General features: G+C 36.8%; 1 protein-coding gene across 8 annotated transcripts in view; it reads right to left on the bottom strand.

Moving 5' to 3' along the window:
- LOC137488194 (uncharacterized) overlaps positions 1–27756 on the bottom strand; it is a 149867-nt gene that overhangs the window by 88224 nt on the left and 33887 nt on the right. For 7 of the 8 annotated variants that reach the window (XR_015478960.1, XR_015478964.1, XR_015478963.1 and 4 more), the window contains exon 2: positions 17676–17743. The gene's annotated coding sequence lies outside the window, so the exon portion shown is untranslated. Of the gene's footprint in view, positions 1–17104; positions 17526–17675; positions 17744–27756 lie in introns of those variants that run through there. The other variant, XR_015478965.1, reaches the window with a different exon arrangement.

Here is a 27756-nt window from a genome sequence, read left to right as displayed (position 1 = left end):
TGGGAAAGAAAGGTGATTCGAGTGACTTTGTACATGAGATGGTTGTTGGTGCCAGACAGGCTGATCTGAGTCATTCAGATTTTTGGCTGGTCTACTGGGATTTTCACGCACAACCATATCTAGGGTTTACAGAGAATGGTCCCAAAAAAGAGAAAATATTCAGTAAGTGGAATGGCTACACTGGTTCAAGCTGATAAAAAGGCAGCAGTAACTCAAATAAATACTCGTTACAACCAAGGTATACAGAAGAGCATCTCTGAGCGCACAACATGTTGAATCTTGAGGTGGATGGTCTATAGCAGCAGAAGACCTCACCGAGTGCTACGCTTGTCAGCTAAGAAAAGGAAACTTAGGCTACAATTCACACAGGCTCACCAAAATTACGACAATAGAAGATTGGAAAAACGTTGCCTGGTCTGATCAGTCTCGGTTTCTGCTGCCACATTTGGATAGTAGGGTCAGAATTTGGCATAAAAGCATGGATCCATCCTGCCTTGTCTCCAGGGGCGGACTGGCCATCTTGCAATTCTGGCAAATGCCAGAAGGGCCGGACCATTTTTTAAATGTGGGCCGGTCAGCTATTTATTTATTTGTTTTTTTATGTATTGTTTTTTAAATGTAGGCAGCTTTTATCTCTTGCGAGATGTGAATATTATGATGATGATGATGGTGATAATAGTAAGAATAATAGTAAATGTTAAGCATTGGCTCAATCAGCAACAACCGGCTGGATTCGAGATGGGCCGACCCAATCTGAGGTTACGCAGACTTAATGAAAATCTGGCAAGAATGTCAAACAAACAGTAAGTGCAACACACGCTAATTGTCAGAGATGGACAATAAAAAGGGATAGGCAGTCAAGTGAGACAATGCCAAATACATAAAATTTACAGAACTAGTCTCGAAAGGGGGCAGTGCAGTGGCGCAGTAGGTAGTGCTGTCACCTCACAGCAAGAAAGTCGCTGGTTTGAGCCTCATCTGGGTCAGTTGGTGTTTCTGTGTAGAGTTTGCATGTTCGCGTGGGTTTCCTTCACAAGGCCAAACACATGCTATAGGTGAATTGGGTAGGCCAATTGGGAATTGGGTAACCCAGTAATGGGTTGTAGCTTTGAGGTGTAAAACATATGCTGGATAAGTTGGCGATTCCCAGATTAATAAAGGGACTAAGCCGAAAAGAAAATGAATGACATAATTGCATATATAAATGGGTTGTTTTTGTTCCAGTCACATACATTAAATGTTTAAATATCTCTTAAATAGGTACTGCTTACATAATTTTACCATCTGTACACCAATATAGGTAGTGAATGTGCGTGTCCTTGGGTGGCGCTGTGTCGGTGTGGTAAAGTGGGCTGGTGTGGCTACAATGCCAGGGCTGATTTTTAGTCCTAGTCCACTCCTGCTCGTCTCAAAGGTTCAGGCTGGTGGTGGTGGTGTAACGGGGTGAGGGATATTTTCGTGGCACACATTGGGCCCATTAGTACTAATTAAGCATCGTTTCAACACCACAGCCTTCCTGAGTATTGTTGTTGACCATGTCTATAACTTTATGACCACAGTGTACCCATCTTTCTACTTCCATAATGCACCATGTCATACAGCATGAATCCTCTCAGATTGGTTTCTTAAACATGACAATATGTTCACTGTACTCAAACGGCCTCCACAGTCACCAGATCTCAATCCAATAGAGCACCTTTGGAATGTGGTGGAATGAGAGATTTGCATCATGGATGTGCAGCCAACAAATCTGCAGCAACTGTGTGATGCTATCATGTCAATATGGACCAAAATCTCTCAGGAATATTTCCAGTAACTTGTTGAATCTGTGCTTTAAAGGATTAAGGCAGTTCGGAAGGCAAAAGGGGGTCCAACCTGTACTAGTAAGGTGTACATAATAAAGTGGCCAGTGAGTGTATATTAACAAATTATGATTATAAAATATTATTGCTGGCAATCTTGTTTCAATTACACCATAAAATTCACTTTATAAATGTATTTTATTTGAAAGTTTGTTTTTGTCATACTACATTTATTTGGTTTAATTTTAAATTACTTATATGCAGTTTGTTACTGGTGTGATGGATGACAGTGTGGTGAAGCAGATTAAGCCAGTTGACAAATACTTAACGAAGGCAACTAAGATATAATTGTGACCTCAATACAATACTTAGAGTGCATATGACTAACCTGTTGATCAGCTGTCACTACAAACCCAAAATTAAATATCACTATGAAAACCTTTTATTTAACTTACTTATGTCCTCTAGCCTATAATCACCTTCCTTCTCTTTCAGATGTATTTGAAATGACATTGACTCACTGACTGGTCTTTACATGCTTGAGCTTATTACAGAAAGGATGGTGTGGCTTAAATAATTTTAAAAAGTACATATATGTTGAGGTTTATAGATTCCCATTTCCTTAAATTTATTCCTATCATCTTTCTATGGCAAAAAAGTGGTAAATGCCTTTTCTTTATTATAAAAAAGCCAAAATATTGTTATTATTATTATTATTATTATTATTACTATTATTATTATTATTATTTATTTTTTACTTGAGAAAGAAGAAAGTACTGCCTGTAATTTTTCTTCCTCATAAAATATATTTCCAGCCTACGTGTAGCATTATGCATTTCGCTGCTCTTTCTTGGCACAGCCTACGGCCACATAAAATTGTGTTCAACGATTTGTTAAATATCCATTTTCAGTGGATGCAATAAAACCTGTGGCCTGCTTGGAAAAAAAAAAAGAAAGAAAAAAGAAATCGTCCTTGATTTTCAGATGTTAGAGCTCAACGAGGCCCAACAGACGGGGCGACGACAGAGATGCTAATGAAATGTCCCGAGGGGTCATTATATTAAAATCAATAATGCCTCATTTCCATGGTAAAGTTGCTGCTCTTCTGGCAAGAATCAGTTGTGTTGTCTGCGCCGATGGGGGAAAAGATAAAAGCCTCCATTGAGAGGCATCTGCAATCAAGAGCCTTCAAAACACAACAGAAAACAATTCCCACCATCGCTAGCATGTGGTCATGCAGATATCTGTGCACCGAAAACAAAAGACACATTCACAACAAATGTCAGCTTTAATGCAGTCAAGACTGAAGTCTTCCTTGAAGCATTATAAAGCCGTGAATCGTGATGAGTCTGATTACCACTGGACTTGAATCTTAACGAAACTGCCATGAATCACAGCAACAGTTTAAGGCCCAATCCAAATTCTACCCCTCAACCCTTCCCCATACCTTATATTACAATTTCTTTTTACCTTGGAGGTGTAGGGGTAAGAAGAAGGGTCACACAGCCCTTCAAATGGAGATTTCTTTTAGGACTACACTACAAACAAAGACGTATAAGCGTTTTGACTACAACTACATGAAGTTTATTTATAAACTAATTTCGAGATCCTTTCCTTGATGTCTGGCACGGTGGCCCAGTGGTTAGCACTGTTGCCTCACAGCAAGAAGATCGCTGGTTCTAGTCCTTACCAAGCCAGCAAACGTTTCTGTGCGGAGTTTACATGTTCTCCCCGTGCTCACGTGGGTTTCCCCCGAGTTCCCCGATTTCCTCCCACCATCCAAAAACATGCAACTTTTTTTTTTTTTTTTTTTTAAGCTAATTGACTAATCCAAATCGACACCATAGATATGATCCTTGTAAGTAGTTATCTCTTATGAGCAATCCCTATCTGTTCATTAGCTACTACAGCAGGGGAGTTCTCGAGATCTACCTGAGCTCAAACTCCCCTCTCGCCTTGCAAACAGGAGGCAGCCCAGGGCTCGAGGATCTTATGAGCTCAGGGCTCTCTCCCAGGACAACATGCCAAACAAGCTTTATAATCAATCATCAGCTAAGCGTGAACTCTTGAAAGTACAGTTTGATAGTTCAACACACTGGAATCTCATTGAACACTTGCTTCACAGACGTAAGAAATAAATCATCATAAAGCTTGGAATCTCCACATTTAAATGAATCCACTACACTTGAAAACAAATGTGTTATTGATTTTGTAATCTGTATGAAACAAACGCGAGGTGCAGTCCGTCCTGTCAAACCAACATCACATGATGGTAGCAACTACTTAAACACCCACAAACGTGTAAACAGAGCCGCTTTAATTTCTGGAGGACTCTGCATCAAGACCAAGTTGTGGATTTCTTCAGAAGAGCAGCGCAATGAGACAATCATTACACAGAGGATGATAATGTGTAATACGACCATAAATGAGGTTGGTGTCGTGATCTCGTTTCTGTCAATCAATCAACTTTTATTTATACAGCACTTTACAACAACTACGGTTGACCAAAGTGCTTTACACAAGTAAGAGCAAATTATACAACACAATAGAAAAGGAGACGATGCAAAACAATACATAAAATATCAATAAAACCCAACAAACATTAAAACAAAGTGTCAATACTATGCATTTAAACCCAATTTAAACAAGTGGGTCTTAAGCTTGGCTGTAAAAAGTGGCTGGTCAGTGATTACACAAAGTTCAGTGGGAAGGGTATTCGAGAGTTTAGAACCTGCCACTGCAAAAGAGCGATCACCCCACTGCTTTTATCTTGACCGAGGGACTTCAAGCAGAAGTTGGTTAGCAGAACCAGAGTTCTGCTGGGTTTGTACGTGTGCAAAATTTCGCATAAATAAATAGGAGCAAGACCATTGACAACCTTAAAAACAAACATCAAATGTTTAAAATCTATTTAAAACTTTGCAGGGAGCCAGTGGAGGGAGTTAAGAATTGGTGTAATGTGTTCACTTTTCCGACTGTTAGTTAACATGAAAGCAGCAGCATTTTGCACAAGCTGCAAACGATGGAGACATGACTGATTAACTCCAACATAAAGTGCATTACAGTAGTCCAAACACGAACTAACAAAGGCATGGATGGCTTTTTCAAGGTCAGCTTTGCTCAGGAAGGGCTTGACTTTAGTGAGCAGGCGAAGCTGAAAAAAGCTTGCTTTCATCATCGAATCAATCTGCTTATCAAATGATCTCAGGGAAACTGAAAATATGCAGATTTTATTTGATTCAGATGTTTTGAAATGAAACTTATGACACAGCCGTTGCATAGATCCGACACTTCCTATCTGAACATGCAGCTCAACTCCTTGTTCAAGCTCTTGTTCTCTCTAGACTGGACTATTGCAACTCTCTACTAGCCGAGCTCCCAGCTAACTCTATCAAACCTCTTCAGATGCTTCAGAATGCAGCAGCACAAGTGGTCTTTAATGAACCTAAAAGAGCACGTCACACCGCTTCTCATTCATTTGCACTGGCTGCCAGTTGCTGCTCGCATCAAATTTAAAGCTCTGATGTTTGCCTACAAAGTGATTTCTGGCTGCGCCCCTTCTTATCTGCTCTCACTTCTGCAGATTTATAGGCCCTTCAGAAACTTGCTTTCTGTGAATGAACGTCGCCTCGTGGTTCCATCCCAAAGAGGGAAGAAAACACTTTCCCGAACGCTCCCGCTCAATCTGCCCAGTTGGTGGAATGAACTCCCTAACTGCATCAGAACAGCAGAGTCACTCGCTGTCTTGAAAAAAAGACTGAAAACTCAACTATTTAGTCTCCACTTTCTTACTCATATGCAATTCCTTCTCTGACTCCTCCACTAACTAAAAAAAAAAAAAAATTACTAATGTTTTGCTTCTTACACTGTCTATACACGCATGAAACTTGCCTACAGCACTTATTCATTGTTGCTCTTATAGTTGTGTAAATTGCTTCCTTGTCCTCATTTGTAAGTTGCTATGGATAAAAGCGTCTGCTAAATGGCTAAATATAAATGTAAATGTAATTTTATTGGTGATTTCAAATATGCAATGTATTTGTAAGCTTGGCAAACCATTTTGGAGACTTTGATGTTTCCTCATTCAGACAGAATGCCTGAGCATACTGCCCGAGAGGAGTTTTAAAGATGGCCGCCGAGTAAAATTACTTGCTTTAAAGAGATTTTGGTGAAAGAGCTTAAAAACACCAAGAGGCGACACTCAATAGAATGCTCCATTGCAACAGCAGCACCCAGCAGCAGCTCCGCGATTCCATCATTCTGGAGTGAAAGAGGTCGACCATCCATTGAGTCCTATTGCTGTTGCGATGTCAAGCGGCTGCTTTGTTTTTTTTATTTTTTTTATTTATTTAAAAAGCACATCAAAGCTGAAATACAACCTGAAAGACAATACAACACTTACAATCATAGGCTGGTGATTATCAGCACTTTTAATATTAATTTTACAGACTTAATGGTTAATATAATTTAACCATTTTTGTTTTCTTTAAAGTGTCACTTTTAGGTGAAATTACTTTAAAGTACTTTAATTTAATAGTTTACGCACTGGCATAAAACATATTAATACTGACATGTTAAATTAAATTAACATGACTTTCAAAATGGGATGTTGATAACAGACTGACTGTTACTGTTTGTTGGAGTCTTTTATTATAATATAATATATAATACAGAGTATTTTTTCCAGTGTTATCTGTTAAAAAAGACTAATACAGTTTTTATATAAAAAGTTACTCTCCAAAGATACTTATTATATATTTTATTATATATATATATATATATATATATATATATATATATATATATATATATATATATATATATATATATATATATATATATATATTTTTTTTTTTTTTTTTAATGATTTTAATGTTGTCATTAAAAATCATGAATGTCATACTCTTTTAACCTGCATCCAATCCCGGCTAACTTCCAGAAAGGGTGAGTAACTAACATCGTTAAGCCTGGTTTAAAACATTATGATAAGATATATCTCCTATATATTTGTATTTAATGGGGAAACTAGCTTTCCGTTACATACAGATCAAATGTAGATCATCATAACCTGCGTCCAATCCCGGGTAACTTCCGGAAAGGGCAAGTAACCAATAGCGTTAGAGATAACAAGTAAACCAAGTCCTGCCCCAGGACTGACAAAAATCCCAAAAGTTTTGTGTGAACAGAGAGAACTGATTGCGCACGCTGTAGGCATGACCTCGCTCGCGAGAGCGCACATCGTGCACAAAGATGATGAAATGCACCCGTTTCCTCGCAGTGGATCAGTTCAGCGTGAAGATCCTGTAGTTTCCTCGCGTGTAGTCCTGTAATCTGCTAGCGTTTCACTTCTCCTCGCGCGTAAACATTACTACTGCGCTAAATTTATTTTGCCATTGATTTGCCACAATAGATTCTAGTTGTTTTTTTATGCATGTATCAGCTTGCTAATTCTAAGAGACCATGAAGAGAAGTTGTTGGCAGATTCATACGGTCCGTAGTGTTCATTTTACACAAAAAAATGCAGGCAGGCATAGACCAGTGCAGATATTTTCCAGTTCCCAACATTGTAGTTCTGGGCGCATATCCCAAATGAGCCGGTTTTTTGTAGACTACAGACAGACTGACATTGCATAATGCCAACATTGCCCAACCAATCCGAGTCAAGGAATTGATCTGTTTTTTAAGAGTTGTATGCCACATAGATTGTGTTTCCAATACAAACTTCTGTTGACTTAATCATATCCAACATGCCCTTTAGCACTTTAGTTTACAAGATCCCCAAAAGTGTTTCTCAGCACAGAAGTAAACAGAGCAGAAGCCTCCTGCGCCCGAATCAGAAACCTATGGATGCGTTTACGATGAAAGAAGAAATTGCTCAGTCAGAACAGCCGAAGGTTTACATGCAACACGACTTCATTACTCCTGCACAGAGAGTCATTTTCTGCCAATATTTACCCAGATCTAATCCCGCCGACAGCCCCCAGGACTAATTGGGGATGATTTTTAGGAGTGCAGACTTTCCTTGGGTGGCCAGATATTTAATGCGGCAGTTTCGACAAAATCAACCTGATTAACATTTTGCAGTCTCTTTGATTTATTAAATTCATGTGCCTCTAATCTCGTCTAATTATATGCAAACACATTCCGGCTGGAGAAACAGAAAGACAGAATGAATAAAAAGGGAGAAAGAGAGAGAGAGAGTGAGAGAGAAATAGGGAGAGATGGCTGTAAAATCGCATGCTTTGCCGTCCGTCCATCCATGACTGGCATGTTCTCCACCAATCAAGTTCAATGCCAACATAATCAAGTGCATTAATTAGATTTCATAAAATAAGCACAAATTCTATAGGAGTTTGACAAAACTACTTCATACAAGTACATTATTTTATTTCCTACGAGATGAATATTGTTTAATATTAATATTTAGCATAATGCTAAATAAAATCAATAAATCATTCATTCATTCATTTTCTTTTCGGCCTAGTCCCTTTATTAATCTGAGATCACCACAGCGGAAAGCACCGCCAAATTATCCAGCATAAGTTTTTACACAGCGGATGCCCTTCCAGCTGCAACCCATCTCTGGGAAACACCCATACACACTCATTCACACAACTACACTACAGACAATTTAGCTTACTCAGTTTACCTATACTGAATGTCTTTGGACTGTGGGTGAAACCGGCGCACCCGGAGGAAACCCACGTAAACATGGGGAGAACATGCAAACTCCACACATACATAACAACATATGCCTTTTTTTTTTTTTACAGATCTAGCATTTGTTATTATTTATACAATTGTATATTTTTATATTCTTCATTTTCAACCGCACATTATTTTTCCATTTTATCATCTTTTTTTTTCTCTCTCTCACTCTCAAACTGGCTCGTATCGAGGCAAGGCTCCAGCACGTTTCCCTCATGTGATTCACTTTCGATTAAGGGATTAAAAATCAATTATGCAGGAAGTGAAGCGTGGGTGTGATTACGGCGGCGCAGAAGCGAGCAGTTCATCACAGTGCTTCATTTCTGCTGCCATCCACATGAGCCCAGGAGTCATTGCCGAAATCTACCCTGCATTCCCACAACACACCAGACACGTGCATGGGAATCAAGGAAACGCAGTAATCATTTTGGATAATATTTGTGAGTGATATATTACCTTTTCCATTAGATAATGGGCGGTGGGTATAAAATGGCAATGGCTTTACAGAAAATGTAACGTTTTTTCATGAATACAACTGATATTGAAACACTTGAAATATGTGGTTTTGGAATATTTTCCAAAAAATATGATTACACATTTATCATATGAAAAGCTTCCAGACCAAGACTTGTATTGGTTTACAGTGTATTTTTTACATGCTTTTAATGTGAAGCTCGTGTGGAGTTAGTATTTTTCCTGTTAAGGTGGGATAGAATATAGCCTTGATTGGCCGTATTCCACAATGAATGAATGAATGTTACATTGTTACCCCTAGTTCATTAGAAAAAAAAATAAAGAAAATGGACTTTCATATAAAAAACCTTAAATACCCACACAATTTAAAATCATATATAAAAAAAAACCTCTTTGGTAGGAGGTAAGCACAATAATCACAATGCATTAATATCAGGTGCAAATGTGCAATACTATCAAGTCATTTGAGGGTCATGGATAATGTGAAAACATCAAAGTTCATTAGTTCATTATATGGTGACTGCTGAAACAAAGGACACCCTTACTACACTACCATCAACATCTAGTCATAAATAATTTAAAATACAATATTCATCACAAACCTTTGAACAAAAGTTATTGTATAATGATATACACGCACATTTCTCCAGAAGAAAAAATATTATCAGATGTACTGTAAAAATTCTCTATCTCTGTTGACCATCATTTAAGAATTATTTAAAAAAGAAATTCAAAGGGAGACTAAAAATTCTGAGTTCAACTATATATATATATATATATATATATATATATATATATATATATATATATATATATATATATATATATATATATATATATATATATATATATAAAGGGTGGAACCGAACCCGAATACGGTATTCAGAAAGGCACGAATAGCGTGTTTTTACGAATACTTATTTTTAACAAATACTTGAAAAATTATTTGTATTCGGGAGCAAGAAAACATTATATCAAAAAGCAGCGTTTCCTCATGAGACCACAGTGCATGCCCGCGTGAGTGAGTGAGTGAGTGAGTGAGTGAGAGAGTGAGAGAGAGAGAGAGAGAGAGAGAGAGAGAGAGAGAGAGAGAGAGAGAGAGACGCTCAGTCGGAGGGCGGGGCGGAGGTAAAAGGTCTCTGGGCACAAGCTTCTCCACAGCAACAGAGAAGGCTCGGCTGAGCGAAAAAAATACTTCACTGCATCACTATTTTTGTTAAATAGATTTTTGTACCTTAATTGGGTTCCAGATGCAGTTTATAAACTTGTAGCGTAGTTGAAGCGGAGTTTGATCGGGATATTCCATGACGCTGCATTTTTGACGTTTGCAATCAGGTGCTCTCTGTTTACGCAACGTTAGCTCTGTTAGCGTGGTAATTTAGACAATAGACTGTTGACAGAGTAACGGTAACGTTCGTTTATAAAGGTTTAAACGATGCAGTTGTGTCGAATAGTATGCACTTATGGGAGTTATATAGTACGTCTAAATTACTGTCTTTTGCAGACAGCAAGATATATGCTATAGGCTAGTTAACCTTAGCATAGCTTCCCGTCACTTTTTATTAACTTGAAACTCCTCAAATACATTTGGGCACCCAGAAAAAGAGTGAAAAAGAGTGAGACTGCTGCTAAGCCATTTCTTGGTCCTCCACCATTCAAAAAAATAGTAATCTTCAGGTTCTGTGTGGAAGCATTTTACAGTCAGTGGTGCTGCAGATAAAACAAAGTGATACTGTATAATGTGTGCAAAAGTGAAATCAGAGTCAGAGATATTAAACATCTGTCAACATCTTCTATCCATAATCATTCATTCATTTCTTTTCAGCTTCGTCCCTTTATCAATCTGGGGTTGCCACAGTGGAATAAACTACCAATTTATCCAGCATATGTTTTACGCAGGGGCTGCCCTTCCAGCTGCTACCCAGCACTGGGAAACATCCATACACTCTCTTTCACACACATACAATAGGGACAATTTAGCTTACCCAATTCCCCTGTATTGCATGTGTTTGGACTGTGGGGGAAACCGGAGCACACGGAGGAAACCCGCGCCAACATGGGGAGAACCCAGTCGAGGCTCGAACCAGCAACCTTCTTGCTGTGAGGCGACAGCGCTACTCACTGTGCCACTGCGCAACCTTCTATGTAATGTATTATCACATGCACTAAAAGCATCCTCTACTGATACTGTCTGTGAACCCCCCCACAAGCATCAATCCCCTCAATCAGCACAGCTATGTTCTGATAAATCCTCCACAAACACCAAACCATCAACACAGCCACATTTTGCCCCAGCAAGTCAGTTTCAAACATAAAAAACAAAAAAAACAAACAAACTTTGTGTCTGTTTTGTGGCAAGCAGATGACAATAGCAGGGCTGTATCTTTTAGTATTATATAGAATACTTTTGTTCTGCCAGATCTCCCAGGCAGAGTTTTATTTAGATTTATTTAGTTAATTTTAGTTTTTGGAATTCTGTGCATTGGAAAGAAGTTCTTTCAGAAGAAGAACAGTTTTTTGAAGTATTATTTGTTTTTATTCCGTCTATTCAGTGTCAAGAACGGTGGTGGTGGGGTTCATAATATTCACAATGGTATTTTATTAGTTGTTGGTTTAACCATGGATGAGATGATGGCTTCTATGTTATTTTCTTTTCAATGACATTTCTTGTCACATGTTCAAAAACAACAACCAATATTGCATATCTATAATTTATATAATGGGTATAATTAAACAATACTTTAACTATAACGTAAATTAGAAGTGTAATAGAAAAAATATATATTTTTGCGCCATTTTGAATTTTTACTCGAATACAAATACAAATACTTTTCCCCCCTCAACAAATACAAATACTGGCTGCTCCACACATCCCTAATATATATATATATATATATATATATATATATATATATATATATATATATATATATATATATGAGCAATATCACACTCGTAGCAGTGCCGATATACAGCCAAATCGTACTGCTACGAGTGTGATATTGCGTTTATACAACAGTCTGATGGCGTAATTGTGTATGTAAAAACAAAATCAAACATGGCGAGTCACAAAATCCCTTTTGTATGAGGAACTACTTTCTTCTGCCTTGGATTCAAATCATAAGCTCACAGTTAAACAGCTGAGCAAGTATCTTTATTTTTTCTTATATATATATTATATGTTATATAGTTAATATTTTGGTTTTAAATATTTCCTTTATATACACACTTTAAAACATCAAGACATAACTGAATGCGATACAAATTTGTATGTAGTGTTTGGCAAAATCTAAACTCTTCTTCTGTGAAATTTAGCTGACTAATTCAAACCACATCAGTAAAAGGATTCAAAATGATTGACAGGCAGAACGTGTTTACGATTGGCTAAGAGCACAGGTCTTCCCCTGACTCATGTGTGCTTTCTATGGGCCAGAAGGCTTACTTCATTGTTATCCTTCAGGTAATATAGACCCCTAAAAATTGCTTACAGGGCCTTAAACTTTTAGGTTAACACATTTATAAAACTGCTGTGCCACCAAAAAAAAAAAAAAAAATTAAATAAATAAAAAGTTGATAAAAAATATCACATAATCCTCCCAATGCGCAGGGGATTGTGGATATTATTACCAAAATATATTTCAGAAATAGTAAACCATATGGGCACCTTTGGCACTGTATATTCAACAAAGTATGATTTGGGACACACTAATCTCCCCCAACTATTTGTACAGAGCGTATATGAATTGCGACTGAGCCAGTGCTGATGGCAGGTGGAATTGTAGGTCATGTGACTTGGTGATAGTCACTTTTTGCTCAGTGCCGCAGTCTGTCAGATTGGATCCGTATCGAGGGTTTGTTTTATTTTAACGAGCTGTCATCTGTTTCTGAGTCCGCCGTGGTAAGCGTCAGATCCTGTGAGCGCTCGTAAAGTACAAAGAGATTTGGCTTTTATTCGGAAGTGTTCAGAGGTCATAATCCTGTTTGCCTGGGGAGAGCAGCGGTACGGACAGCTTTGAGATGTATTTCAGAACCGGACAAATTCCACCTGTCAGGATTATTGATTTGCCAATACATGTGGAAAGGGCTCAGTGAAGGCCTGGCTGGAAATGGCTTTAACTTTACACCCGTGGACAAAAGGGAGAGTTTCGCAACCGTGTTGTTTATGATGTCTTGGAACGCTTGTATATGAAGATTTTTATGTCATTGCTGCCAGCTTCCCAGACACGAGATGAGAAGCATCTGTCACCCAAGAGAAAAGTGCTGTACGGACACCCGCTTTAATATGTCCTTTTTCAAGACCTTCATTACTCCTTGGGAGTGACTTATGCCTTCAAGTGGGAGGGACTTATGGCGAAAGTAGGTAGGAAGATTTCCTAGTGGGAGAAACTTATGGCAAAAGTAAAATGGGAAATCTCCCAGTGGGAGCGACTTACGGCGCAGGTTGGGAGATCTCCTAGTGGGAGGAAATATCCAGTATTGTTTGAGCTTATTGAAAGGCAACAGGCAAGTCTAATCACTGCAAGATACAACCGAGGTCTACAAAAGAGCATTTCTGAAGGCACAACAAGCTTCAAAACCACACCAGTAGCACTCCTGTCAGAAGAAAAAAGAACAGCAAACTGACGCTAAAGTTCACACTGGTTCACCAAATCTGTCAGGAAAAGGAAAGACTTTCCCTGTTCTGTTAACTCTCAATGTCTGCTGGCACATTTGAATGCTAGAATCAACATTTGGTGTAAACAACATGAAAGCATGGATCCTTCCACTCTTGTATCAATGGTTTAGTCTGGTGGTGCTTAAATGGTGCAAAGATTTTCTTGGCACACTTCGGGTTTCTTAGTACCAACTGAGAGTAGTTCATCTTCTTATGCATACTTTACTATTGTTAATAGCCATGTCCATCCCTTTATGACCACAATGTGTCCATCTTGTGATGCTTGCTTCCAGCAGGATAATTTTGCAATCATGCATGCACAGCAGAAATCTGCAGCAATTGCACAATACTGGCATTTGAATAAGGACAAAAAAATGTGAGGAATGTTTCCAGCACTTGTTGAATCTACGCCATGAAAAATGAAGGCACTGGTACCAACAAGGATACAGGGAAATAAAGTGTCTGCTATGCATTTCAGAGTTAGTCTACAAAGCCTTAATGGAAAAAGTTTCAATATTACAAAACTTCCCTATGCAATTAACCTACCTTTTTTAGTACAGTGAGCCCCATAAGCAATAAAACACCTTTTATTTTTGAAGCAAATTATGACTACTGGGGCAATTATCAATTAATGAAGACTCGTGATTGATACTTTGCTATTGTTTAAAACACATTATTATAGTGCACAATTGGTAAACAGATAGATTGCACATTTGTATCGCATTACATCACTTGGCTTTTGTAAAATTGTAATGTTGCAAGATAAAAGTAAAGCAATGCACATGTTAAGCGGAAAGCTTATACATTTTTTCCCCCCAATACCATCATTTTAAAGTTTAGTTTACAGGAAGGTTTAATGTAGTTGTAGTATTAAACTCTGAAACATAAACAAAATAATAATGCAAAACAGTGCAAAATAATCCTACTTCATATTTTAACAACTTGAGAAGATTCTTTGATAAATGATTATCTTTTTTAGCTGATATAAGCGAGGTTTATTTCAGCTAGAAGGAATTAGTGACATCTTTTTGCCACAAGAGTAACCTAGTTTGCACCAGAGTTTTGTTCTAGATGAAATACAGGCTAAATTATAATTATAGTTGACAAAAGTTCAGAGATGCATTTAGCACTGTATTTTGTGGGTTTGACATTATCAATCTCACCATAAACAGATGAATCTTATGAAGTAAACAGGCTTCCACTCCAGAAAGTTCATAGTAAGAGATAGGGTTCTGTTATTTCTATACTGGTGCTAAATTGATACTTTTAAAACGATAATGATGGAAAAATGGTGCTTGAACCGATACCTAAAATTTTTTTGAAAACAAAATGAAAAAAAAAATGTTATAATTTTGATAAAACAATATAATTAAAGTGTAAAAATAAAAACTATCATATGCATTTGTTTATATGGTCTTTCAAAAAAAGTCCATACAGACTCCAAAGGCAGATATTGATTAAATCAGGGCCTGGTGTGTGGACTATGGTGGTTTTACGATGTGGTCACATGTTGATTGGTCAGTTTGAATGTCTCAGTATTTGGACTTTGGTCACATGGTCAAAAAAGAGACAAAATAGGTGGTAAATGTTTCACAGTCTCTTTTCCTGGTCTGCTTCTCTCCTGCTCTACTGCTCTCAGGCTTTTTGAGGCTTGCTCACTCTCTTCGTCTTTCCCTCTTAGTCTCTCCTTTTACCTCTGGTAACTTTATTTTTACATTTAAGCTGGGTACAATTATTATCACATGTTTTTATCATTATATCTTTTATCATTTTATACAGTTATTTGTACTTAATTCAGTTGTAACCATAGAGAATTATTGTCATTAGATTATTTCATATTCAAGTATTTGTGAATTACTTTTGATTCAAAATCAACACTTAATTGTTCCGTATTGCAATACAATACAATCACATAGTATTAACGCTCTCCCACATTTTAAGCTATTAATACTGCCCTTATTTCCGTTTTTGGTATATGACTGCAGAAGAACGGTTTGCCTAGAATGTACAGTTTTACTATCATGCTGATAACTTTTAGTCACTCGGCAGAACAACAGTTTGAACCGCTGTGGTTAAAACCCATTCTTACAAAAGTTTAAAGTATACATCAATTCATATTTTTATAGTTTAATTGAATTGCATTGATAGATTTATTTTGATCATGTTTGTTAGCATGAATGCAATATTTGCATTATGCAATTAACATTACAGTAGCTTATTGCTAACGTGTGGAAAGGCTGTTATCATAATCAGTGAACTCCTTTTTCTAGGGTTGGGGCTTGTGACTACGTTGGACATCAGTAATCTAATGATTTGCCTTAATCTGAATAAGACAACAATATGATGGTGTTTACATGAGTTACTTTTAAAATGTACCTTTCATGATCCCATTTTATATGTTATAGCACATACTGTAGATCCTTTTAACGTTGTTACGTCACCAGGCTACCCACGTTTCCTTCAGAGTTTTGTGTAATTTTGGGTGTTTAATTAAAACTTTTTCGATTTTAACTGTAGTTTGGCAATTTCACTTTCATTCAGGAAAATTTCATGCATGCCCCTGTTACAAACTGGAGCATTTGATGTAGGTATTATGTAAGGAATTGTGGAAGAGTGTTGTTTTAATTTGATACCGCCCACCGAATGGAAGAAAAAAACCTCCGCATTTCGTGATGCGGTTGTCTGTGGTCCTTTAAGGTAATCGAAAAATCGCTGTTTACAGGGTTTGATCAGAATATTGTCTTAATCACTTAAATTGGAGTATTGGTGTCCATGTAAACTACTCAGTGAAAGTACCAGATGATGTCGCAAGCTGTTAAAGACTGCATTCCTCTGCCTTTAAGTTGATTCCCTCTGCCCTCAAATGTTTCATTAAGTTTGAAATGTTTCCCCCCTCACACGCAACTTTTGTAAAGCATCTGCTTCACGTTGGCATGTCAGAATCCTTGCTTGTAAAACGTAGCCATATTTTAGAATGCTTAGTTTAAGCAAATTTGATGGAGTGTTGGAGTCGCTCACTAGATGTGCTGTACTGCGTCTGTTGCCTTCTATACATCGATAAGAACAAGAACAATCGCTTAACATCAACGATGGGGTCTGCATTTCTCAAAGTTGTAAAGAATTAGATAGAGTGACAATGCACACATATATGTGTGCCTTTGATGTACCCCTTGATGCTTCTTACGTCCTTGGTGCAGCACCGGTAGCACCAAAATTAGGGACTGAAATTCATATGCTGATTTGGTCCGGTGCATACCAGTTATAGGTACTGGTGCAATATTGGCACAGAGTTTCAGTACACAACTCTAGTAAGAACTGAGTGTCATGACAAGATGCATAACATGCATTAAACATTGATATTCAGCAGTTTACATGTGTTATTGAGTGCAAATGTGCAGGTCCTTGCTGACTGCAAATTTCACAATATACACATTAAATGAACAAAATATATACTTAAACATGGCTGTCTGCTTCACAAACGGCTCCTTTACTCTTCTTTCCACATATATTGTATGCAAAATACAAGCTTAGGTAAACCTAAAAATTAAGTCTAAGCAGTGCAAAATAAGTGGATCATCACAGTAGTTGTTGAAAAAAACAAACAAAAAAAAAACAATGCGGTTTTACAGTTTGTTTTTAGCAACTCTGAATGGACATTAAAGAAAAGTTCACATTTTGTAAAACTGTCACCACATGCATGTATGTTTTAAAAGTCTGGGTAGCCATGTGCATGTAAACATAATACAGGACAGTCATGATCGACACAAGGAAACCTTGGATCCAGGAAATTTAGATGTTTCCTGAAACCTGCCAAGCATCAAATCTCATTAAATAAAAGGACCATCTGTTTCTCATGGCCAGTTGCTTTCTGGGAGCTCTGAATGATGCTGAAAACATAAATCACACTTTAAGCGTGGATCGTACCAGAAGGTGAATATATGTTTTTTGTAATAACTTTTCCCAAAGCAATAAACAGCACATGTATCAGCAACACTGGAAGCGAGAAAGAGAGAGAAAGAGGGTTTAAACAACATTACCTGATGTCAGACGCCCCAAATCTCATCATTCTGTCACAATTCTGCTCGTCTTTGTATGACTTTATGATCTGGAAATTGAAAAATACAGCCTTGAGACTTTTTGCCACAGGTCTAGTCCACTTTAAAGTACATTTGACCATGAACTGACCACTTAGAAAGGAAAAAATCATCTGACCAACATGTACAAGGAGAAGCTTTAGTTTGAAGACATTATGTGGAAAATGCACATTGCTTGTGGTTATAATTTCCATCCATTACAAATGTAATATATACTAAGTGCCTCAGTTAAAACTTTTGCTTCAAGGACCTTGTAAATGCAGTCAAATCCAAAGTTTGTCCTCCTAAGCACCACTTGAAGTCATTAAAATAAAATCCACTTGGATGCAAACCATAGACCCAATCCCAATTCTACCCCTTGGCCCTTCCCCTCAGCAAATTCTCTATAGCCTGAAAGTGTAAGGCTAAAGGGAAGGGTCTAGACACCCTTTGAAATTAAGATTTTTCTGGACCACACGCGAAACCAAGGGGTACAAAAATTTCCCAGAATACACCAGCTACAACAGCAGCATGACTTTACATGAAAGGATATGCACAAATTAGTATTTTTTTGTCATTATTATGAATTTTTACGACAAACAAGCACATTTATAACGTCATCCGTGTTTTATGGGCATGCTTAAAAATAAATAAATAAATGCTTAAAGTCGCTAAATTTCGCAATCTATACGGTAATCCCTAGTAACAACACCTGTATAGTAGTCCCAAAACATTCTGACATTTAATGACACTGGAATACCCTGTCAGAAAAGTCTAGTGGCTGGGAATGACCATTTTAAAGTGTCTGCTATAAAGTTAATGTTATTTGTGTGTTTACATAGATTAATATGGCCACAGTGTAAAGTTACAATCTTATTGCCACATTATATCATAATTATATGATATAATTGCATTCGGTTATTTCCTCAAGATAAATACCAAAAAATTATGCATCTAGAATAACTACAGCAGCCGCCATCATCAAACTCATATGAAGCAAGAGATTGCGATGACATTTGATGACGTGTGCAGGTGTTGTAGTGCTGTCTCATTTCTTAGGTGTAAATTTTGAAGCCCTTCCCCTTCACACTCACTTTTAAGGGGTAAGGGGTAGGGGTAGGGGTATAAAAATATAAGGCCTTACTCGTAACTCAAATTAAATAAGTAAATATCTTACCCAAATATCTGCTATAAGGACCACGTATTCATGTTTTATGCATGTAGTTGATTAAAAACAAATGTGTTGCACCAAGGCTGTATATTATATTATGTTGTTAAGTTATGATACATGGACGGATGGAAAAAGCAAAAAGAAAAGCATATAAATGTAATTTACATTCGAAAAGGTTTCATAAAGTATTTTCAAAGTTTCTATACCTTAGAAAAAGGGGATGAAAGAAAGAAAGAAAGAAAGAAAGAAAGAAAGAAAGAAAGAAAGAAAGAAAGGTATTTAAAATGTAACAAAATCCAAAACAGTTTAAAGTAGTAGTTTCACAACGTATATGGCTTCTAAAAGTGGATGGATGGATTAATGGAAAAAGAAAGAAAGATGGATGGATGGATGAATGAATGAATAGAAATGTAATATAAATTCCAAAAACAATTTATAAAGTAGTTTCACATTTTCTATACCTTGAAAAAGAAAGAAAGAAAGAGAGAGAGAAAGAAAGAATAGAAATGTAATATAAATTACAAAAAGTTTGAAGTCATTTTTAAAGTTTCTATTTCTTATGAAAAGGGGATGGATGCATGGATGGATGGTCAGATAGATGGATGGAACAACAGAACACTAGACGGATGGACAGACGGACTGATGATAGGAACAACAGAACACTAGACCGAAGGGACGCATGGATGCAACAACAGAACAGGTAGACATAAGAATGGAACAATTGATGGATGGATGAATAGAACGACAGAACGCTAGACAAATGGATGGATGGATGGAAGGAAGGAAAAACAGATTGTTGGATAGATGGATGGATGGATGGAACAGCAGAATGATAGACATATGGAACAACAGAATGATAGACAGAAGGATGGAACAATAGAAGAAAGGATGGAGCGATAAATGGAACAAAAGAACGATAGACTTAGAACGATAGACAATAGATTGAACAACAAACGATAGACAAAAGGATGGATGGATGGATGGATGGATGGATCAACAGAACAATAGACGGACGGACGGACGGACGGACGGACGGACGGACGGACGGACGGACGGATGGATGAATGGATGGATGGATGGACGGACGGACGGAACAACAGAACGATAGACAGAAGGATTGATGGATGGATGGATGGAACAACGAAACAACAGACAGGATGATAGATGGAACAACAGAACAATATAAAGAATGATATAAGGATAGTTGGGTGGATGGAACAGCAGAACCATAGACAGATAGATGAATGGAACAGTATGATAGATAGAAGGATGGATGGAACAACAGAACCATAGACAGATGGATTGATGGAACAACAGAAGGATGGATGAATGGAACAACAGAATGTTAGATAGAAAGATTATATTATATTATATTATATTATATTATATTATATTATATTATATTATATTATATTATATTATATTATATTATATTATATTTTATTATATTATATATGCTTTAAAAAAACTCAGGCTGCAAAAAAGCAGGGATTTGAGACAAAAAAACACTAAGAAAGGGGAAAAAAAAGAAAAGTGTCTGTCTGAACTGAGCCATCATGTCCTTGAGCTACATGCTGCATACTTTAGCATACTGAATGTCACTTTGTACTAGATGTCAGACATTGATGACTACAGCGGTATGTAGGCTGTGCAGTTCAGTGTGTGATTGAAAACTTATTGCGTACAGCAGAGAAACAGTGTTTGTATTTACATAAACAGAACCAGTCATGTGCAAAGTGTACACTAAACGCCCACATCCACGCATCGCAGCAGCATCGAAGCATCACAGCGCCATTACACACAGAGCTGCACGCCATGGCTGAGTTATTTGTTATAATTCAGCTGTAATTTCAAAAAATTTCAAACTTTCGGAAGAGATTTATAAGTCCAGAGGGAAAGAGCATCAATCTTCCTCTGGCATTAACCGTGTGCCGTCACAAGATAGATGCTCTCAGCAGCCCCTCGACACCACAGAGCGGTCATATCGGCCTCCGTCAAGCCTGGCTGACCACTGCTTTCCCCAATACAACCTCCAGCATTTAAAACCCACATCCTCCGCTCGCATCCTGAACGCCCACCCTGAAGCTGGAGGGGCTTTTGTGCACGTCATTTTTTTCGCACTTGCATTGAGAGCTGTGCAGGAGTCCGTATTTAAGCCTGTCACGCTGATAAATGGCTGTTTCAGATTAATTTCTCTTTTAATGTTCAAATTTTTGCTTTTCCAAATGAACCCGATGACTAATTCTCGTTAGACACATGCCATTTGCTCTGCAATTATACAGAACCACATGGGAAGCACCGCAACTGAATGCCAAAGCATTAGATTTTAGCTTTGCTAAGTCACATCACGTGACGCTCAGGCAATAAATCACAGCGGTGAGGAATTTCCTGCTAGTTAACTGTATTTTTGTGCAATTTTTTAATGATGATTTGTGCCATTTAGAATTTGATTTACAGTGACAGTGCAATACCTCAATCTGAAATGTACAATATTTGAACTGTAATTCAAAATAAAGGCAAAGAAAGAAAGTTTGAAAAAGTAGTTTGGACGAATGGTTGGAACGTCAGAACAAGAGATAGAATAATAGAATAATGGATGGATGGATGGATGGATGGATGGATGGATGGATGGATGGATGGATGGATGGATGGATGGATGGATGGATGGATGGATGGATGGATGGATGGATGGATGGATGGATGGATGGATGGATGGATGGATGGATGGACAGAGGAATGGAATAGCAGAAGGGAGGATGGAACAACAGAATGATATAAAGATGGCAGGACAGAAAGATGGAACAACAGAACACTAGATGGATGGAAAGAGGGATGGATGGATGGATGGAACAACAGAACCATAGACAGATGGGTGGATGGATGGAACAAGAGAATGATAGACAGAATGGATGGAACAAAAGATGGATAAACGGGACAACATAAATGGATGGAACAACAGAACAATAGACAGATGGATAGAACAACAGAACGATGGATGGGTGGAAGGAAAGAAAGAAAGAAAGAAAAAAAGCAAGAAAGAAAGAAAGAAAGAAAGAAAGAAAGAAAGAAAGAAAGACAGAAAGAAAGAAAGAAAGAAAGAAAGACAGAAAGAAAGAAAGAAAGAAAGAAAGAAAGAAAGAAAGAAAGAAAGAAAGAAAGAAAGAAAGAAAGAAAGAAAGAAAAAAATGCATATTACAAAAAAGTTTGATAAAGTAGTTTGGATGGAACGTCAGAACAGTAGACAGAATGATAGAAGGATGGATGGACAGATGGATGGAACAACATAATGATAGAAGGATGGAACAACAGAAAGATAAAATAATGGATTGATAGATGGATAGAACAACAGAGCGCTAGATGTATGGATGGATAGACGGATGGAACAACAGAACGATAGACAGACGGATGGATGGAACAACAGATGGATGAATGAATGGACAATAGAATGATGGATGGGCGGATGAACAGACGGAAGGATGTAACAACATAACGATAGACGGATGGATGAATCAAGAGTACGATAGATGGATGGAACAAGAGAATGATAGACAGATGGATGGAACAACAGATAGATGAATGGATGGACAACAGAATGATGAATGGGCAGATGCACAGACGGACGGATAGAACAACATAACGATGAATGGATGGAACAACAGAACAATAGACAGATAGATGGAGGGATGAAACAACACAATAATAGATGGATAGATTGAACAACAGAATGATGGAGGGATGGATGGAACAACAATAGACAGATGGATGGATGGATGGATGGATGGAACAGAATGATAGACAATGATAGAAGGATGGATGAATGGAACAACAAAGATTGACAAAAGCATGGATGGATGGATGGATGGATCAACAGAACAATAGACAGAAGGATGAATGAAGGGATGAAACAACAGAACGATAGATGGACAGACAGACAGAACAACAGAACCGTAGACAGGATAGATGGAGGGATGGAACAATAGAATGATAGAAGGATGGAACAACAGAACACTATATGGATGGATAGACTGATGGAGCAACAGAATAATAGATGTATGGAACAACAGAAGGATAGATGGATGGACAAACAAAACAACAGAACGATAGACAGAAGGATAATTGGATGGAACGACAGAATGATAGCAGGATGAATGGAACAATAGAATAATAGATTGATGAATGGATGGATCGATTGATGGATGGACGGACAGACAGAACACCAGAACGATAGACAGAAGGATGAATGAATGCATTAAACAACAGAACAATCGACAGAATTATAAATGGATGGAAGGATTGGAACAACAGAATGATAAATGAAATGACAGACAGAACAACAAGACGATAGATGGATTAATTAAACAACAGAATGATGGAGGAATGGATGGAACACCAGAACAATAGACGAATGGATGGATGTAACAACAGATTGATAGATGGATGAATAGATGGACAAAACAACAGAATAGTCAGAAAGATGAATGGAAGGAAGGAACAAAAGAACGATAGACAGAAGGATGGATGGATGGATGGATGGATGGATGGATGGATGGAAGGAAACAACAGACCGATAGACAGAATGATGGATGGATGGACGGATGGATGGAACAACAAAATGATAGACAAAAGAATGAATGGACAGGTAGAACAACAGAATGATAGACAAATGGATTGACAGAAGGATGGATGGACGGATGGAACAACAGAATGATAGACAGATGGATAGACAGAACAGGACAATAGGCAGAAGGATGGATGGATGGATGGATGGATGGATGGATGGATGGATGGATGGAACAACAGAATGATAGATGGATGGATGGATGAAACAACAGGACGAAAGACAGAAGGATGTATGGATGGAACAACAGAACGATAGACATAAGGATGGATGCATGGATGGAACAACAGAACAATAGATAAAAGGATTGATTGCTTGGACGGGTGGATGGATTGATGGAGCAGAAGGATGGGCGGATGGAGCAACGGATGGATGATGGACATATGGATGAAGGGAAGGATGGATGGATAGAACAACAGAATGATAGAAAGATGGATGGAACGATGATAGAATGATGGATGGATAAGTGGATGGAGATAATGAGAGAACAAGAGATTGATAAACCAACAGAAAGAACGCTTATAGAGTGAATAATAGATTGATAAAATGATTGACTGATGTAAAGATATATTGATAAATACTGTAGAACAAAACACAATGATAGAGAGAGACACAGAAAATGATATAATAAATGAACAAAAGTTCAAACAAACAAACAAACAAACAAACAATCCGTCAGGCGAATAAACCAACAATTGTTCAAACTAAATAATGAACAAACGGTGAATGAACATTAGATGGTCAGAATTATTGAAGGAATGATTGAATGACTAAACAAAATAAGATAGAATGAAAATAACAGACAGACAGACAGATACTGAAAAGGAGCTTGTCCTCAGAGCAGAATTTACCTGGTAGAATTAAAACCAGCACAAAAGATTAATCTGCATGCATAATATGTGCCTTGTTTTGGAATGATTTCATCTTCGTGTTGATCCTAATCTGTGGGAAGATGGCAGTGAGTGTTTTGACTGCTCATGTGGCGTTGAACACAAAGCCAGCATAAGCTCTGCATTATTTGAATTCATGCGCTCTGAGTCACAGCAGTTGCAGGTATTTGAAAGGATGCCTCTTTGGGTCCTATGAAGCATTCAAGAAGCAAAGGTAAGCTCATCTCATTGACTTTGTGTTTGTGTGTGTGTGCGTATGTGTGTGTGTGTGTGTGTGTGTGTGTGTGTGTGTGTTTCCCAGTCTACAAAATGGTGCTTCAGTCTAATGCTGTTCCCACTGTAGCAATTTAGTTCCCGCCTGGTCACACAAATGCAAACACGCATGGTTCCAAGTTTTCAATGGATTTATGAGCCATTGAGCAAAAGAGTGAGAGGGATTTCTGGGTGACAAAACACAATTTGGATGTTATTGCTCTGTCCTTCCAGTGCTGGTTTTCAGTCAGTGTTTCCATATGCCACAGCTACTGTTTGGAAGGAGAAAATAATTCAGATGCTCAAAATCACTGGATGAGATGTTTAAGCGCAACACACATCTGGTTTGCTTGTGGGGACTTTCCATAGACATAATGATTTATATGCACTCCAACTTATTGAATGAATCTACTTGTCCCAACCCTAACTCATTCTGTATGATTTATTTATTTACTGATTTGTTTACTTATTCACTTATACACCTATTTATTTATCCTTTTACGTGTTTGTTTATTTACTTATTTATGTAATTATTTATTTGTTTGTTTATTTGTTCATTTGCTAACTTGTTCGTTCGTTTGTTTAGTTGTTCGTTTGTTAACTTGTTCGTTTGCTTGTTCATTTACTTGTTCATTGGTTTGTTTACTGTCCCAAAGAGCATTAAGCAATTTTACATTTTTAAAATACTTTATTTTGTACGATTTATTTATTTACTTATATATTTACTTATTTACCCTTTTACTTACGTTTATTTACTTAATCATTTATTTATTATTTTATTGATTTGTTCATTCGTTTACTTGTTTGATCACTTGTTCGTTCGCTTACTTGTTCACTCTTTCGTTTACTTGTTTGTTTGTTCGTTTACTTCTTTGTTCGTATGTCTACTTGTTTTTTTTACTTGTTTGTTCGTTGATTTGTTTACTTGTTCATTCGTTCACTTGTTCATTTGTTTGTTTACTTTTTCGTTCATTCGTTTACTTGTTTGTTCATTCATTCACCTGTTTGTTGATTTGTTTACTTGTTCGTCTGTTTACTTGTTCAGTTGTTTACTTGTTCATTGGTACGTTTGCTTCTTCATTTGTTTATTGACTTGTTTGTTTGTTTACTTGTTCGTTCGTTCACATGTTCATTCATTTACTTAATTGTTAACTTGTTCGTTTACTTACCTATTTCTTTACTTATTAACTTATTTCTTTACTTATTTACTTACTCATCTACTAATTTATTTACTTATTAACTTACTATAGCTAGCATAGGACAGAGTTACAGAAAATGGTTTCCCCCACAAATCCAAAGACATGTGGTATACAGGTAGGTGAATTGGGTATTCAAAAAATTGATCGTAGTGTATGTTTAAGAGTGTGTGTGGATATTTCTCAGTAATAGATTGCAGCTGGAATGGCATCTGCTGCGTAAAACATGTGCTTGATAAGTTATATATATATATATATATATATATATATATATATATATATATATATATATATATATATATATATATATATATATAGCACACAAAAATAATACAAACCACAATCAATTATTAAAATGTGCACTGTTTTAAACCGACAGACTAAAATATTTTTAAATATAGTGGTAGATGATACAGATTTCATATGTAGTGTATCTTGAAGCTCATTGAATACAAACGGAGTATACTTAGTCTGGTCTAAAAATGTAACCTTTTCCCATATTTAATTTGGATCCCTACTGTGTCCCCATGAGTTGGTGTTTTAGTTCTTAATAGAATATAAAAACATGAACACACACATTTACACACATACATGCTCGCACACAAACAGAAACAGCAGTTTGACTGTGTGATTGAAGAGGAATCTCATCAACAAGTATTGCTCTTAGAGATGGCTCAAGCATGCATTTGTGCTAATGTCCAATATAGTCATTAAATCAGGCCAGTGGCTTGGTGTAATACTTTGGGCTGCATTGACAGAAAAAAGCACATGCTAAAATGCATTGGCTTTAATCTGAACAATTCGGTTTAAAGAGGTAGCTTCCCCCTAAATGGTAATTCTTTGCTCACACTCATTGACTAACTGACTGACTGTCATTATCCGAAAAAAACAAAACAAAAAAAAACAATAATAATAAATAAATAAATAAATAAATAAATAAATAAATAAATAAATAAATAATAAATAATGAAACAAATAAATACATAAATAAATATATAAATATATTCATTTATTGATTTATATTTTTGACGTTAAGGATATGCTATAGATTTGATTGGACATATAATACATATAACAACATTTTAACATACATTTTACCCTTAAACCCAATCCTCCCAGATAATATTTAGCAGTTTTACATTTTTTAAAATACTTCATTCCATATGATTTATTTATTTATTTATTTATTTATTTTTTCAATTTATTAAATTATTTATTTATTTTTTTTACTTGTTATATACCATAATCAATTATTACAACGTGTTATTTGTTAATAACCAAATATTTAATGGAATAACCCAGATTATCAATCACAAGAAACATTTGTAAATCTGACTAACTCTCATTATCTGAAAAAGTACTCTTAAAAAGAAATAAATAAATGCATGAATAAATGAATAAACTTTATGTTTAAGAAGAAATATGATTCAACATTACAGGATAATACACAATACAATTTCACTCAGACTTACACCTAATCAATCCAGTGAATTAAGAAATACTGAGTATTCAGGTGCTCTCGGATTTTTTTTTTCTCCATAGCTGTACAGTATATGTGTGTGTATCCTTGACACTTCTTCTGCTTTGCTGTCTTGCTTTCACTCCATTTCTTCCACTTCCCTGTCCATCACTTCAAGCTGAAATCACTCTTTTTTTTTTTTTTTTTTTTGTTAAAAAAAGCATTCCAGCAGCGAAACGGATTTTAATTTTAAATCAGCATCTTAATGACTAGTGTACAGCAGTTATGGCCTCAGGTGTAAATGTATCCCAGTGTATCTGTAATGGACTTTAATTATCCGTCCACTCCTCTGTGTGACGTTTAATAGACACTAGACAACATGCCCGGCAGCAAACTGCAACATGTCGGCAGTCGTCACCGGCTTTGACTCTGGCGAGAGTGACAGACCTGACAGAGCTT

The sequence above is a fragment of the Danio rerio genome, chromosome 2 (genome assembly GCF_052040795.2).
Source record: "Danio rerio strain M-AB ecotype USA chromosome 2, GRCz13ab, whole genome shotgun sequence".
NCBI classification, from domain to species: Eukaryota; Metazoa; Chordata; class Actinopteri; order Cypriniformes; family Danionidae; genus Danio; species Danio rerio.
Note: the sequence above shows the minus strand (reverse complement) of the source record. Positions and strands in the feature narration are given on the sequence as shown.